The following is a 15,938-nucleotide window of genomic DNA, read 5'->3' as shown; positions in this document are numbered from 1 at the left end:
TTAGTTTGACATCATATGTGGTAAGAATTTATCTTTTAATTCTTAATAATAAGCGTAGAATGGTACAATTTTATGAAGAAATTTAAAACATTAATTTTTCAACAAATAGACCATTTAACTGCTAAGTTTTATCATACGAATATTTTCCTTAATTTTATTGATCATTTGAATCTAAAATTATCAATTTCTGATGCGATTTAATATGTTTCGTGCCAATTTAAAGTTTTTTAGAAATTTTATATTTTTAATTAAATTGAAATCACGCAACCTCGATCTTACAAAAATAATAACCATTAATTTTATGTAATTAATTCTTATATTTTTGTTTTAGACTTACTGTTTTCATGGTAATAAATACACATTCGTAAACCTTCACTATGTTGGTCATTCGGAGGGCTTGGAGATAAGATTTCGAGAACGGCTAGGCATGCGTTCCGAAACAATGAAAACAAGACAGAACAGATGCGGCTAAGAAGATATCTGTGAAGTTTTGTGAATGTGTTGGTTGTGATACCTTACCACACATTATTATAGTCGTAATCAGTACAGTTAACTTTAGTGACAATCATGGGTCCTAAAAAGAATAAAGGCGCTCAATTGGGATTGCAACTGCGCCCAGCCGTCGAGGCCCTAACCAGTGAACTAAGTAAAGTGATGAAGTTGGTCAGTGAATCTTCAGAGCTTGACGTTAGACATTTCACTAAGGAATCAATCCTTGTCCATGACAAGTTCGAGACATTCGATGGCATCATGGTCGGTTTTAGCAAGCTTGGTATGAGAGTCCAAGAGCTTGAGGAGTTTAGTGACATTTATTCTGATATAGTTACTGTGCAAAAAGACTATAGTGCTTTGAAGGATGCTCTAGATGCTATAGAAGAGCTTAGTGATATTCAAAGTGTTGTTGATTTAGTTGGTGATAATTTGCCTGAACATAAGGCTGAACTATATGATCGATGCTTAAAGATTGTGAAAGTTATTAAAGGGTCATACTTTCCCTTACCTGAACCAATTATAAACACTTTGTCTACTTTGATGAAACGGCTGGCTGAGGTTAAGCTTGAACCTGTGAAGCTGCCCACAACGACGGCGGGTGCCTCGACAGCATCGCCATTTGTGTCACCGTTTGGCACACCACAGTTCTATGTTCACGCCAGGATATATGAATCGTGTCAACGAACGTCTTCTTCCCAGCTTTGACGGTCAAGAGGCAGCCTACGTAAGTTTCAAGGACAATTTTAAAAAGCTTACTGTAGGACAGGACCCGTCATATTTGCAGTTATTGTTGAGCAGTGAAAAGGTCTGTAAAAATAAAGAGTTGAGACTTCAGTTAATTCAGATTCAGTCGCATGAATCTCAATGGGCTTACCTTGATGCACGTTTTAAGTCCAAAACACGTCAGATGCTCTGCCTTTTCAACCAATGGGAGAAGAAGTCTAAACCGTCGGACTCCAACCAGATTGTGACAGTCTTAGCAGAGTTTGGTGGTGCAGTTAGCCAGCTCGAGCAGCTGACTAAAGATGATGATGATGATGAAGTTACCACAAGCCAGTGGTTGACCGTGATCCTTCTGGAGATGTTATCCAAGAAGTTGCCACGTGATTTTCAAGATAAGCTCAACCTAGCGTTGGGCTCGATGGATACCCCAGATGTTCCTAAGCTGTTGAAGATTATAGAGGAACAGAGGGGCGCCATTTTGATGAGGTGCTCGACTGATGTAGACACCCCCTCCAAGAAGAAAGGTAATCCTGCGGCCGCAGCTACAGCCGTTGGTAAACCTGGGTCTCCAGCTAAGACCAAGAAGAAACAGCCTTGCCCGTCGGAAGGTTGTAATTCTGATCACCTGTTGTTTAAGTGTTCCAAGTTTAGGGATATGTCTGTTCCTGAACGCAAGATCTTCATCAAGAAGATAGGAGCCTGTTTGCTCTGCTTGCAAAAGGGGCATCGGGTTGCCGACTGTCCTAGAGCCGATAAACTTGGCAGCTGTACCATAGACAGCTGCAATCAACCCCATAATAGCTTGATTCATGAGACTGTGGCTGGACAAGTTGCGGCAGTTTATGAATCACAATTGTTTGGCAAGAACAATTTTATGCTGATGTTGCAGCAGCTCCCAGCATTGGCGGCTGACAAACGTCAAGTCACCGTCAATGCTATGTGGGACTCTGGAGCAAATCTGACATTGATTTCAAGAAGTATCGCCAAGAAGTTAGAGTTGCCATCAACTGGTCGCACAGCTACTATTTCTCTGGCAGATGGAAAGAGCCAAGCATGTCCTACAGTTAAAATTTGTTTGGTTGACCGCAACCGGAATTCACATATTCTGGAGGCGGCGGTAGTGCCCAGCATTGGTACTGAAGAAGGGTTGCGTTCTATTGATCCTGCAGCCGCCGCCGAAATTTTCAACATGAAGCCTGATAATTTTTCTATGGTCGATGGTAAGATTGACATTCTTATCGGCCATCTAACACCAGCTATGTTCCCGTGTGCAGATAAAATGGTTGGTGATTCTAGACTGTACAGAAGCTTATTTGGTACAGGCTATTTAGTTGTGTCTGCAGACGGCAGGACTGTTACTAATCCTGTCGCTTGTAAAGCTGTTAAGTTGGAGGTCAGCAAGATGGAGTTCCTGAGTACAGAAAGTTTGGGGATACAGCCGCCATCAATGTGCAGCGGTTGTAAGAACTGCCGTCATTGCGCCGCCATTGCCGCCGGGCAGTCCGCCTTGGACGTGCGTAAGCGGCAGCTGATTGAAGAAGGTTTGACGTTGGATCTTGAGAACCGTATCTGGACGGCCTCATATCCTTACAAGCAGCCGCCAAGTGTGTTGTTTGATAATTCTGAGCAGGCGTACAAGATCTGCTTACGTGACCGGCAGAGGATGGTCAAAAAAGGTGAATATGACACCTTCTGCCAAGTGTTCCAAGAAGCTGTTTCTCGTGGAGTGTATACAAAAGCTTCGCCAGAAGATCTAGCTTATACTAAGCCCGTGTATTATTCGAGCCTAGTCTGCGCATATAAAGAGTCTATTTCCACGCCTTTGAGGATATGCGCCAATTCTAGCCTCTGCTGCAAGGGGCTAAGCCTCAATAGTATTATGATGGACGGGCCGGTTCCATTATATACCCTGATGCACAATCTTATTCGGTTCAGAAGTTACAAGTGTGCATTCGTGGCTGACATTCAGAAGTTCTACAATTCATTGTTAGCTACCTATGAAGATTCTCAGCTGAAACGTGTTTTTTTCGCTGATACAGTTGATGGAGAGCCGGAGGTTTATCTCACCAAAACCATCAACTTTGGTGAAGCCTTGGCCGGTGATATGGCCGTGACCGCCCTCAGACTCACTGGTCGTATTTTTGGTGGACGTTCCCTGCAGGATGTTCAAGATGTTTATGGATCTGAGAAGATTAGAGGTTCTGATGTTGTAGCCCAGCAAGATGTGTGGAGAGATGTTCAGCAACCACTCAGATCTGAATTTGTTTTGTATCAAGATCCTCCTTCGGTCAAATTGGAGACTTGTACTTACGTGGATGACTGTTTAAGCGGTCATAACAGTAAACCTGAAGCTGTCCAGCTGGTCCAAGAGCTGGAAGATATGATTGCACCTGGAAATTTCAGATTTAAATCTGTTGTTTATTCTGGAGATGATGTTGACAGTGTGAAAGTTTTGGGCCTTGTTTGGGACCCTAAACAGGATAAGTTGTTCCTACCTGTCAGAGCCAACCACGGCGAGAAGATTAAGGGTAGAAAGCTACTAGATGACCTGGATCTGGAGGATCTCTGGAGAAGTCTACCTGAGTTGATAACTAAACGAGAAGTTTGGAGAATTGTGCAACAATTGTATGACCCGATGGGTCTAGCAGCGCCATTGCTGCTTAAATCCAAGCTTTGTCTGCGCTCAGTTTGCATACATGGATGCAACTGGGATGATGTCATACCTGGAGAGTTGAGGTCAGAGCTCTTGAGCAGCCTCCAGGACAGGGCGGCACTTGGAAATGTGTCGTTCAGACGTTCGATGGTTCCTGATAAGCCATTGGGGCTTCCAATGGTTGTTGGTTTCTGTGATGCATCAAACCAGGCCTATGCAGCCATCACCTACCTGAGATGGCCAGTTCCTGGAGGATTTGATGTAGTTTTGTGTTGCGCCAAGTCACGTGTCGCACCAGTGAAGATAGAGTCTATACCAAGGTTAGAAATGCTTAGTTGTTTAATCTTGGCAAGGCTTGTGGATACTGTTGTCAGAGCCCTACCTTTCAGCATTTCTGGCAAAGTATTTTTTAGTGATAGCAGCTGTGCCCTGGCTCAGCTATCCAGTGACAGTGTTATGCTAAATGTTTTTAACAGTCATCGTGTTTCCGAGATACAACAGTTGACGAGCCCTGAAGATTGGAGATGGGTTCCAACCCAACACAACATCGCCGATCTGGCGACGCGTGGTTTGTGTACGATTGAGGATGTACAACCTGGATCTACATACCAGGAAGGTCCAAGCTGGTTGCGCCTGGAACAGGACCAGTGGCCCGTTAAGACGGCGGGTGAGGTAAATGCATCCATTCCCGAGAGCGAGCTAAATCCCAAGATGGCGAAGCTCAAGGTAATGTTCACACAGGTGGTGGACAATGATTTCTGGAGGTCCCTGGCAAGAAGGACCTACAGGCAGGCAAGGAGGACTGTGGCCGCAGTTCTTAAGGCTGCCAACTGCTTTAAAATGTTGCTTGTCAAGAAACGTGGTGTTGCAACAATTGAGGATGGTGTTAGCAACAATGATAGTTCTAGGTATTATGAGAACTATACTTTCACAAATACATACATGGATTCTGTTTGTGACTTGTTTTTGACTTCCTTCAACCAAGAGAAGGAGATGACCATGGACGCCGAGGGGAAATTCGACTCCCTTCAACCCTATCATCACAAGGTCCAGGTTTGTTGGCCCATAGTGGGTCATGATGGATGTTTTCCTCTTAGGTCATTCACAATATTGAAAATGGCCGGGAGGGGAGATGAGGCTCTTGAGGCCGCAGCTGGAGGCCCCAGGAAAGTTATGAAGGACAGCCCAGGTGTTGTCTTGCTCAGCCGCCACAACAGGCTGGCGAAGCTCATCCTCCAACAGTCCCACGATGAATTGGGACATGGAGGCCATCGTAAAACATTGGCGCAAAGCCGCAGGTATGCTTGGATCACACATGGCCGCATGGAGGCTATGAAGGTGGTCAAGAGTTGTGCTGCATGTTCCATTGAATATGCCAAGCGTTCGAGTCCCGCAATTGCCAATATCCTGCCAGATCGTGTTGAACCCTCAGTGCCCTTCAAGGAGGTGCATATGGACCTTGCGGGGCCGATAGAAGTTGTGAAGCCTGGCGTTGGCACCAGGAGTTCCAAGACTAAGTACAAAGTCTGGTTGTTGATTGTAGCTTGTAGATTTACACAGGCTGTTTTTGTTGACGTGTTGACCGATTATTCAACTGAAGCCGTGCTGGTCGGCTTGAGAAAACTTCAGGCGTTTTACAATATGCCTAGAAGGGTTACTACAGATAGAGGCACCAATATGGCTGGTGCCAAACGTATTCTTGATGAACTTTTGAAGGATACCAGGATGCATTTTGAATGGCATCTTGTGCCCACCGCAGCACACTCGTTCGTAGGTACTGTGGAGAGGCAGGTTGGGCTGGTCAAGCGTGTGTTGAACAAGAAGTTGGCTGGTGCTACTGTAACCTTCAATGATTTATTGGTGTTGTGTGCTGAGACTGCAAGAGTCTTAAATTCTAAACCATTGACGTATGCCACCCAAGGAGATGATGGATTTGTTAGTTTGTATCTTGAGGGATTCATTCTGACTGAGGCCCCAAATTGCCTTAATTATGACTGTTTGAATATGTGTAGTTGCTTTCTTCTCAAAACAGAGAGAAATTGCAAACTCAGCATTTAGAGAAGTTCTTTTCTTATATTGAGCTTTTGTTTTATTTTGGTAAATTTAATTTGCATATTTCAGTTGTAATTTTAATTTTACGCAATTTTGATTCATGAAGATTTAAAATTATGAAATTTTAATTTTCCGAAGTTTGATGATTTTTACAGTCATATTTTATTTAGATTTAAGTATCTATTTTATTAAAACATGTTTAGATTTAAGGATCTTACCTATCTTATCTGAAAAATGTTTAGATGTAAGCAAGTATTTTTCCGTTGGAGAAAAATTCTAATTATTGAGAAGTTTTTTATGAAATTTTACTTTTCTTTTCTAGCAAAAAGATTTAGTAGAAGAAATGTCATTATTTAATCTTTCTTTCTTTGATGAAAAAAGTTTGAGTTGATTATTTAATTATTGATGCGATTTTTAATATAAAAATCATTTGCCTATTTTATTATGTAGGTACCTAATCAAAGTTAGGTACTATTGATTATTAATTCATGTATTCGCAATTACATGGTCTGTAATTCTAAATTTATTGAGATTATGAGGCCATGATATAATGAGATGTGTGAGTGGTAAATGTGCATTTCATGAATGTTGAATGCTTTTCCCATTCCTTATTCCTATCCTTATGTGGTAGTGGAGTCGGTTTGAGTTATTGTGGTGTTCGTAAGTTACCATAATTAATTTTAGGCCTGATGGCCAAGCCATTTTAAACTCTTGTAATTTATGCGTTATGAGATTGTGATTTTGTGGACACTGTCTGCACGCATGATGCTAAGATGAGTTATTGTGTTCGATTCCCAGTGACTAGACGGGTGTGTGTTGGAATGTATTTCTTGTATTCCCTGGCAAGTCCGAACCCATTAATTCCCCTTTCCTTACACCAGAGAATGAGTGTGTAACGCGGCATTCCTAACTATCTCCGCGCGTCGCTTGTAAACAAACAAAAAAGACGCGCACTTTTCCTTTGATGATTCCCATGTGAGGAGCTACGTGAATGAAAATAATGTATTGGTTGAATATACATGCGCTCTAATCCGTGGAAGATCTCAAATAAGCCTTCCTGCTTAGTTTGACATCATATGTGATAAGAATTTATCTTTTAATTCTTAATAATAAGCGTAGAATGGTACAATTTTATGAAGAAATTTAAAACATTAATTTTTCAACAAATAGACCATTTAACTGCTAAGTTTTATCATACGAATATTTTCCTTAATTTTATTGATCATTTGAATCTAAAATTATCAATTTCTGATGCGATTTAATATGTTTCGTGCCAATTTTATTTTTTAGAAATTTTATATTTTTAATTAAATTGAAATCACGCAACCTCGATCTTACAAAAATAATAACCATTAATTTTATGTAATTAATTCTTATATTTTTGTTTTAGACTTACTGTTTTCATGGTAATAAATACACATTCGTAAACCTTCACTATGTTGGTCATTCGGAGGGCTTGGAGATAAGATTTCGAGAACGGCTAGGCATGCGTTCCGAAACAACCTGCCTGGCCACTAAATAGTCTTGCAACAAGTTTATATAAAAGGGATAATTGCATGAAGTGCATTTCAAAAAAAAAAAATTTTAAGTCTAAGTTACAAGTATATAATTTTGTATTACAATAAAAAATATTAGACACCACTAAATTAGCCATCAAGCTGTTTTTGTGAAAATAAGTCTTGATATTTTTTTAAAAACTACATGATAGACAATTTAAATTCTTTCTTATAAATGTTGTTTAAACCATTGCATAGGTTCTCTAAATTCAAGTTTAAATGCATTTCGTGCAACCACCCCTTTTATATAAATATGTATAATTCTAAATTTGATTCATCCTTGTTATAATGGAAATCTTGTTTATTATTAATTGTTGTTAAAATGTTAAAAATATATTCTGATTAACAAAAAGTACGTTTTACACACGCGTATTCAATCGCCATGCGTTTCTTGTGCATCCTTAAATGAGTTTTAAATATAAAAATGACTCTCATAGAGTTACTGGAAAAGTAATGAGTAGAGTGGATACATGGAGTTTAAATGAATCTTCACCAAAAAAATCAGCTTTATAGAATTAACAGATAATTTGGTTTCCTTTAATATAATTGAAATCTCAAGGCAGATTACTGACAGACCAACAGACCTAACAATGTATTAACTAAATTCGCATAGGCCATAGGAATGTTTACTAACAATTTTTGCTCTACTAGTAGAGGACTTTAGGAGCAACTGAAGTAGGCCGTGAGGAGGGTGAAGTTGACTTCTCCCCTAAACTTTAATTTTACTTTTATAAATAAAATTTTTGATGCTGTCTAAAATGGTGCAAAAAATGGGGACAAATTTCAAATTATTTGACGGGGCTGTTTATTTACGTCACAAGTGAGGGGAAAGAAAAGGGAAGGAGGAAAGAAACCCCCTAGAAAAGAGATGGGGGTATGACGTCACACGCCAAAACAATTTGAAATTTGTCCCCATTTTTTGCACCATTTTAGACAGCATCCTTTGGTACACAAACACAAGATACAGATCCTGTTACTTTTACTATAAAATATGTTTGGCTTCTAGTGGATATCCATGCCAGGTTTGCTGGGATTCCAATATGCCTGCAAAATTGGAGATATTAAAAAAAATCAACTCTCAGTTAACCCTCCTCCCCTGACCGTTAAAGGTTAAATAACCAAATAAATAAATCAGATATAAATAACTGAATATAATTATAGAATTATTTTAGAAACTTATTATGTTCACATATGTAATAGATAATTAAAAGGTTTAAGTGTTTGTTAATGTCATTATTGGATTGGAAACAGAACCAAAGTTTATTAAAAAAAAACTCATTACAAATTATGTCCTCATACATAATAAGTAATCAAACAAGTTCTGGTGTTTGTTAATGTATAGTCATTGCACATTATGTCTACTCTACATACATAATAAGTAATAAAACAAGTTCAAGTGTTTGTCATTAATGTATGGGCAAACATAACCTTTTAATTATTGTAGAGCAAAATTTGGAAAACAATTAAAAATGACAAGTCAAAAATACATGGTGATTCAATAAAAACTGCATTCCTATTTTCAGAAACAACCAATAGGAATATGAAGAGAAAAAAAGTATAGGTCCTTGTTCTCTTTAAAATTATATCATAAACCTGAAAAAAGGTGTTTTTAATATATCTCCAAACAGCAGCATATTTTAGAACTGGGACCTGTGAATAGCTCCACTGTAGAGGATAGCTACATTGGACCAGCGAATTATAAGCAAAACCTACTTCATAAACCTAACATCTAGATGAACAAAATTATATTTCATAATCATACCAAATTTTTGTACATGCAGGGGGCGCCACATAAAAACGGACTTTTTCTAATTTATAAACAAATGAACATAAAAATCATCAATTTTAAACATTTGATTGAATTTTAAAAACTGGGAAGCAGACTAAGTATATATGAAATAAATAAATTACTGCCAGCCTCAATCACTGCCTCTACCTGCCCCTGAACCACTGTATACCTTGGTCACAATGACTCTGTCCAAGCTGGCGAAGTTCTCCTAGATAGTGGCAATATGGGAGGTCTTATATGTTGTGTGGGGGCGTCTATTGGTTCATGCTTCAATGTCGCCTATGACCCAATAGCCCATTGTATTAAGATCAGGGCTTCTGGGTGGCCACATATCTTTAGGGACATGAGTAATCGCAGGATCCAAATTCACCCATCGTTCAAGGTACCCTAAGACATGGTGGCCCCCATATGGGCCACAGTTGATCTAGAACAACTTGCTACACCTTTTTTGAAACGGCATGCAGATTTAGCTAGGGTTATCAATCTATACTCTAAATCGAGTTCCATGGTTCCAAATGGTCCCCTAAAGTCAAGAACCCGAGAAATTTTCTGAATTTTTGACGTTTTTGACATCAATTAATATGTCTTGTTACTCACTAATTATGTGGTCAGTTTGTTTCTACTGTGGTAGGGGTGAAGCAGTTCAACCCTACTGAGCGAGTCCGGTCAAAAGAGCCCCTAGCCTTAAGGATTCTATCAATAAAGTACTACAAGTAGTTACAGTTTGAATGTTTTATTTGAACTGATTATGCACAACAAATTAATGGCTTTATATACAAACAGATTACAATATAGGGTTAGGTAGAAAATGGGTGTGGAGAAGATGGGGGGCTGCAGCCAGGTGAATAGCAGATGGGCAGGCCCCTGTAGGGGGTAAGGTAGACGTCCCCCGGAAAAGGGTAGGTTAACTGGAACATGAAGGGGGGGGGGGGCAACTCCCTCCCCACATCGGCGGCTGATAACTTTGACCGCATTCTTTGGCGGTCAAAATAGAAGAAAGAGTTGGCTTAGGAATGTGATGGGTGGAGCTTTAACACCTGTATTTGCCAGGAGTCTCAGAACGTAGTATGCTCTAGGAATGACAGTCTGTCTGTCCGACTACCACACTACATTAGTCCAATAAGGGATTGTTCATTTAGACTTCTCACATTTATGTATGTATAGACACTATGTATTTATGGCAAAAATAATACTAAAAATACAAACATTATTAATAAAGAAGCTTCTTTTCAGGAAGGATGAGCAGAATTTTTACATTATGTTTTTTTGAAAACTTTTTTGAAAGCAAGTTTACCCCACTTATAAAAATCAAAATAAGCTTAGAAGAAAATCGTGATTGGGGCTTCTAATGCAAATTGATATCATATTAGTAGTTTACCCTTGGTTAGGTTAATGCAAGTTGGCTACAGGGTTGTGCTTGACCTCTGCAGGGTTTAGCATAGTATGGTTTATCATTAGGGTGGGTTCATATCGGAATAAGACAAAGCGGGGATATGCAACAGATAAAATTAACCTTAAAAACATTTCTGACCGAAAAAGAATTTTTAAAAATTGAGTTTTAGAACACGACCACTTAAAAATATAATTCATTACTTATTAGTATGCAAAGACGACATTCAAAAATTTTTTTGAATCAGAACTATGGCTTCATGGTGCTCCCTGGAAAGGCCTTGAGGAGCTAAATCAGGAACTTTTGTCCGTTTCAAAATATCTCGTTCCTAGCCTTAGAAATCACTAAAAAACCAAAAATTTTTAATGTTTATTGAGAATTGTCCAATTTGTAGAGGTTTTTTAGATTTTCTCAGGCTAGGAACGAGATTTTTTGAAACGGACAAAAGTTCCTGACTCAGCTCCTCAAGGCATTTCCAGGGAGCACCATGAAGCCATAGTTCTGATTCAATAAATTTTTTACTCCCATTTACAAATAGCTATACAATTGAATGTCTGGTCGTCAGCGGTTTTAAGACTTAGGATGAATTTTAAATCATCCAGAGGTGTATTATATCTATATAAATTGAGTGCAGATCCCCGCTTTGGCCTCAGAAAAAAAATGTCCAAAATCGACCCACCCTATTTATCATGAATCTTAATTGAATTGCTGAAATGTTTTGAATTAAAAACAAAATCTTTAGATCTTTACAGTCCTCTCTTAATTAAGAAAATAACAAACGTATAAAAAAGAATATTTTAATTCAACCTAAAGTTGAATGAAATGTTTCTAAAAACTTTTCATTAATTTATTAACAATAGATTGGTAGCTTGTCTCCACCCATAGATTAAACATTTTGTTTGTCAAGTCAATACCTTGCAACAATGCTTATGCATTTGTTATTCAACTTTTAGCCATGTGAAAGACTATTTGACTTATGAAAAATTTTAATTTTATGACACAACCCTTTTTAAAACTTTTCTATAACAAGTGTATCAGTTGATTTGTTTACTTAATTTTATTAAAAATTTTGAAGATAAATCAAAAGCTTTTTATTGAGATCATTTAATTCATTAAATAAAATGGACACATTTCTGAATTTTGTTTTTCATTTTTCATTTTTTATCATGCCCACTTTTTAAAAATGTAGTAACATATGAATGATTAAAAGAAATAACACATACATATTTATTTTAACTTAATGTAATATTATCCTTGTTACTAAACTAACTATTGAAAAAATAAATGTATAAGTATAGAAGTATATTCCAGACAATTTCCTATCCAAAATGACAAAAAATAAATTTTATTTAATTTTCTTTCTCAATTCAGCCGTGGAAAGGGACAATTTAAGAAAAAATATATTTTCTGGCTAAACTTTTATGAAGTTTTTTACTATTATTACAAATCACTTAAAACTATACTATTAATCATTTGTGATAAATAAGGCATTGATGTGAAAACTTATGTAAGTGCCAGACAATGTTATCCTTCTTAAGCTATCAGCTTATATTCAAAAACCCAATACAAAATCTAGATAGAGTCCTCAACCTCTGGAAAAAATTACATATTGCTCATAATCCTCTATTCCTTTAATTTAATATTAAAAAGGCATGTGACCTCACCTAACCCCCCTTTCTTTCTCCTTTCCAACCAACCTATTGGGATCTTAATTAAATTAATGGAGTGTCCAAAATAAAAGAGAAAACAGTTAGGGGAAAATAAAATACTTTAATATCATTTACAAAATATGCACAGGTTTTGGTTTAAGTAAAAGACTAAGATTGAACAATAGCCTTTCATTTTCTGTATCTAGTTAACAGTTAGGAGGGTGAAATCATTTTTATAAAAGCAGAAATATAATCTATGATTACTGTTTCGTATCAATAAAAAAGGTAATGTATACTTCCATTATCCCCTCTCCTTATAATGATATCATCATGGCCATATATGATTTTGGTAATATACCATTCAATTTTCAACAGAGTTGAAACTGGAATGGTACATTCATTTTTACATAAACATTGATTTCCTTATATAGATCAACATAAAAGTAATGGTATATAATTGTCTCTCTTAAAAGTGGAATGGTACATATGTGTTGGGCATTGAACGACCAGCCTCATATTTCAGCTCCTATTTTCCATCAAGTGAAATATAAAGGTAAAGAAGTTTTAGCGCTATGACCTTTTAAAAAAATCCAGTTTTATGTGGTACACCCTGTCTATAAAAAATTATGTTGTCTCACCTTAACAAACCATGTCAAAAGTTTACATTACGTTTTGCAGGGGTTGTTCATAACTCTAAAAGTAAAAATATTTTCATAATTTATGCTTCTGTAAAGCTTTATTTAAAAAAGACAAAATTTATAATCAAAATAAGTTTTGTTTGTATGAAACCTTATGATTTACATTGCCATGTCAACACAGGTAACACAACACAAACATTTAGTTCCCATAGTTAACAGTTTCATTGAAACAACAATGGCTGATGGGTTCTTGTAAATAAATTTTGCCAATCTATTATAATAGTATTTCATTTAAATACTTGGATAGCAAGAACTAAATATGTTTAAATTGCTTTAAGGGCTTAATTTATTGGAATTTTTTAGTTAATAATAGACTAGCTATGATGATGGGAGCTAAAGTTTTAGCTCGTTATTTACTTATAATAATATGTGTGGGAATCTTTTGTTACCAGATGCACAGCTCACTCAACAAGCTTATCTCTCAGCAAACTATGGACGTAACAACAAAAATAATGTTATCAGACCTTGATGTTAAGCCCTTGGTTACCATCTGCTTAGATGAGAACAAAGTCCCATTGGAATATTTAACAGGTTTTATAACAAAAGTTTCAATCTACTTAATTTTGGGGTAGCATTAAGTTTTTGGTTTCATTGGTCCACATTAAAAATCATTTCAAGAGTGCCACAAAAGTTTTTTTTTGTATATAACATGATCTTTAAAACTAGTTAGGCCTTCTAACACCCCCTTTTGCACGCTTCAGATAAGATATATTTCAATATTGTAACTTTGCTCCACAGTTAAAGTGATCGCAAATTTAATTTTTCAAAATGCATTTTTGTTTACCTTTTTTTATATTTTAAGTAATTTTCAAAGAATTATGCCTTAAAAGTTCAATTAAGTTAGAAAAAAATCAGTTTAAAATGCCGAGAGTATTTCCACATGAAAATAATGTTAAAATCTGAGCAACAATTAAACTAAGAGAAAATAAGCCATTTCTTCGCTTGCAGATAAAAACAAAAAAATTGATACTTAGAAAATATTTTTGTAATATATCTCTATTAATATTTATCTTTGAACTTTCTCTAAAATGTAATGAAAAAGTTTGGTTTATTTTATAAAATCATTAACCAAATACCGCTTTGTTTATGCAGGTATAGTAACAAAAGAAAAATTGTTTAAATCTGTAGAAAGAATGATATTTAAGAATTGAAATGTTTAAATAGAATAAACAAATATTATTTGCTGCACATATTCAGCATAAAATATAGCGCGTTTCTATAGTATTTACATAAAAATAAGCATTTTATCATCGTAAAATAATCCTTGTAATGTGTCGAATTTAATTAAATACCTGTCATTATACGCCCACACACGCCCGCAGCCTAACACACACACACACACACACACACTCACTCACTTACATTGGCCATTCTTGTGTTTCCCTCTTCCATTCTCCGTCCCCCCTCCTTATCTTGTTTTGGTACAAATGGTACCAACAGATTTTGTTAAGTTGAAGTATAGAAATCAAACATTACTGAATATCGTAAAAGTCGCAGTCCCTTCAGTGTATTTTAAGTTGTAAGTTTGGACCAGTACGGGAAAATTTCAATAGCTATAAAAAGTAAATAATTTTATTCCCATAACTGAAAAAACATGTTATTTTATTTAATTTTTTTGTATAGGTTTATTGCTAACTGACTTGATTTATTACCTTAGGAACCATCTTTACATTGCGTTTAGGATTAAGATAAAAGCCTTGCTTTAATTAATGTACATCCATAAATAACAGATTAATATTAAAAGAATATAATTTGTGTGGTCTTTATCTTATTCCATGTTTTGAAGTATTAAACAATCAAGTTCTGTGGAGTCCATATGTATGTTTGTGTGTGTGTGTGTGTGTGTATTTTATTCAACCTGGCTGTACTCAGAAAACGCTTATAGCAAAAACCTTTAATTAATTCATGTTTTAAAGATTGTTTCTTTTAAATATATTTTATAGATTTTATCTAAAGTAAAAACTTTAAAATCTCCCAATTATGTAGGGGCCTAATTGTATTTTTAGCTCTGCAGTATGATGAAGCTTTTTTAGCAAGTAGTAAATATTGAGATAGGATGAGGGTGCTTGTGAACAATCGACAACTATAAATCAGCTGACCTTATACCCATATTTGGTAATATCTTTTCGATTATCGGTAGAAATCGTTTAATCTCCCTGTAATAAGAAATTACAAACTTTTTTGGTTAGTTTAATATGTATGTAACAAAAGAATTTATTCTACTCTAAATTTGCAAGTAAACTTCAACAAAAAGATTGTGATTTGTCGATTTTGATAGGTTTTAAGATATGTATAATAAAACTCAAAATACAACGATGTTTTCAAGGGAATAAATACGTTTTTTTAAAGTTTGATTTATTTTTAAATGGGAAGTATTTAAGACTTAATTCTCAAAATAGTACTCTTAAAAAACATTATTCAGTGACATATATCAACTTTTTCCCAGCTTCGTTAATCTAAAGTTTTGTGAAATTAGCAAACATTCAACAGATGAAAAACCTTTTCTGCAAATATTTAATGTAAAGAAACTTTAAAAATTTTAGAAAAAAAATTAAACTGTTTTTAACCTATTTTTAAAAGGTATATCAAAAATATACTCTGACACCTGTAGAATCAAACTGCAGAGCTAAAAATGAAAATAATAGCCCACATTGATTTTTATTAGGATTTTAAAGTTTATTTTATACTATGGATTAAGTAAAAATTACTGAATCGTGATGTTTCTTTCCTTTGTGGGTAAAATACTCAGCTTTTAGAGTGTCTTGCTTCGTAAATATTGTATGCTATTATACAGTAAAGTTAGGTCTTTTTATCTTATCTATCAAAAATAATTAAAAATTAATTCTTTACAATATATCAATGAATTAACATAAAAATGTTTCATGTCTATTATACATTAAAACACATAAAAATTGGCTGTAAAGGGTTAAATAATT

This window comes from Acartia tonsa, chromosome 8 (assembly GCF_053477335.1).
Source record: "Acartia tonsa isolate MP-2025a chromosome 8, ASM5347733v1, whole genome shotgun sequence".
NCBI classification, from domain to species: domain Eukaryota; kingdom Metazoa; phylum Arthropoda; class Copepoda; order Calanoida; family Acartiidae; genus Acartia; species Acartia tonsa.
This window is presented reverse-complemented; position numbering follows the sequence as displayed.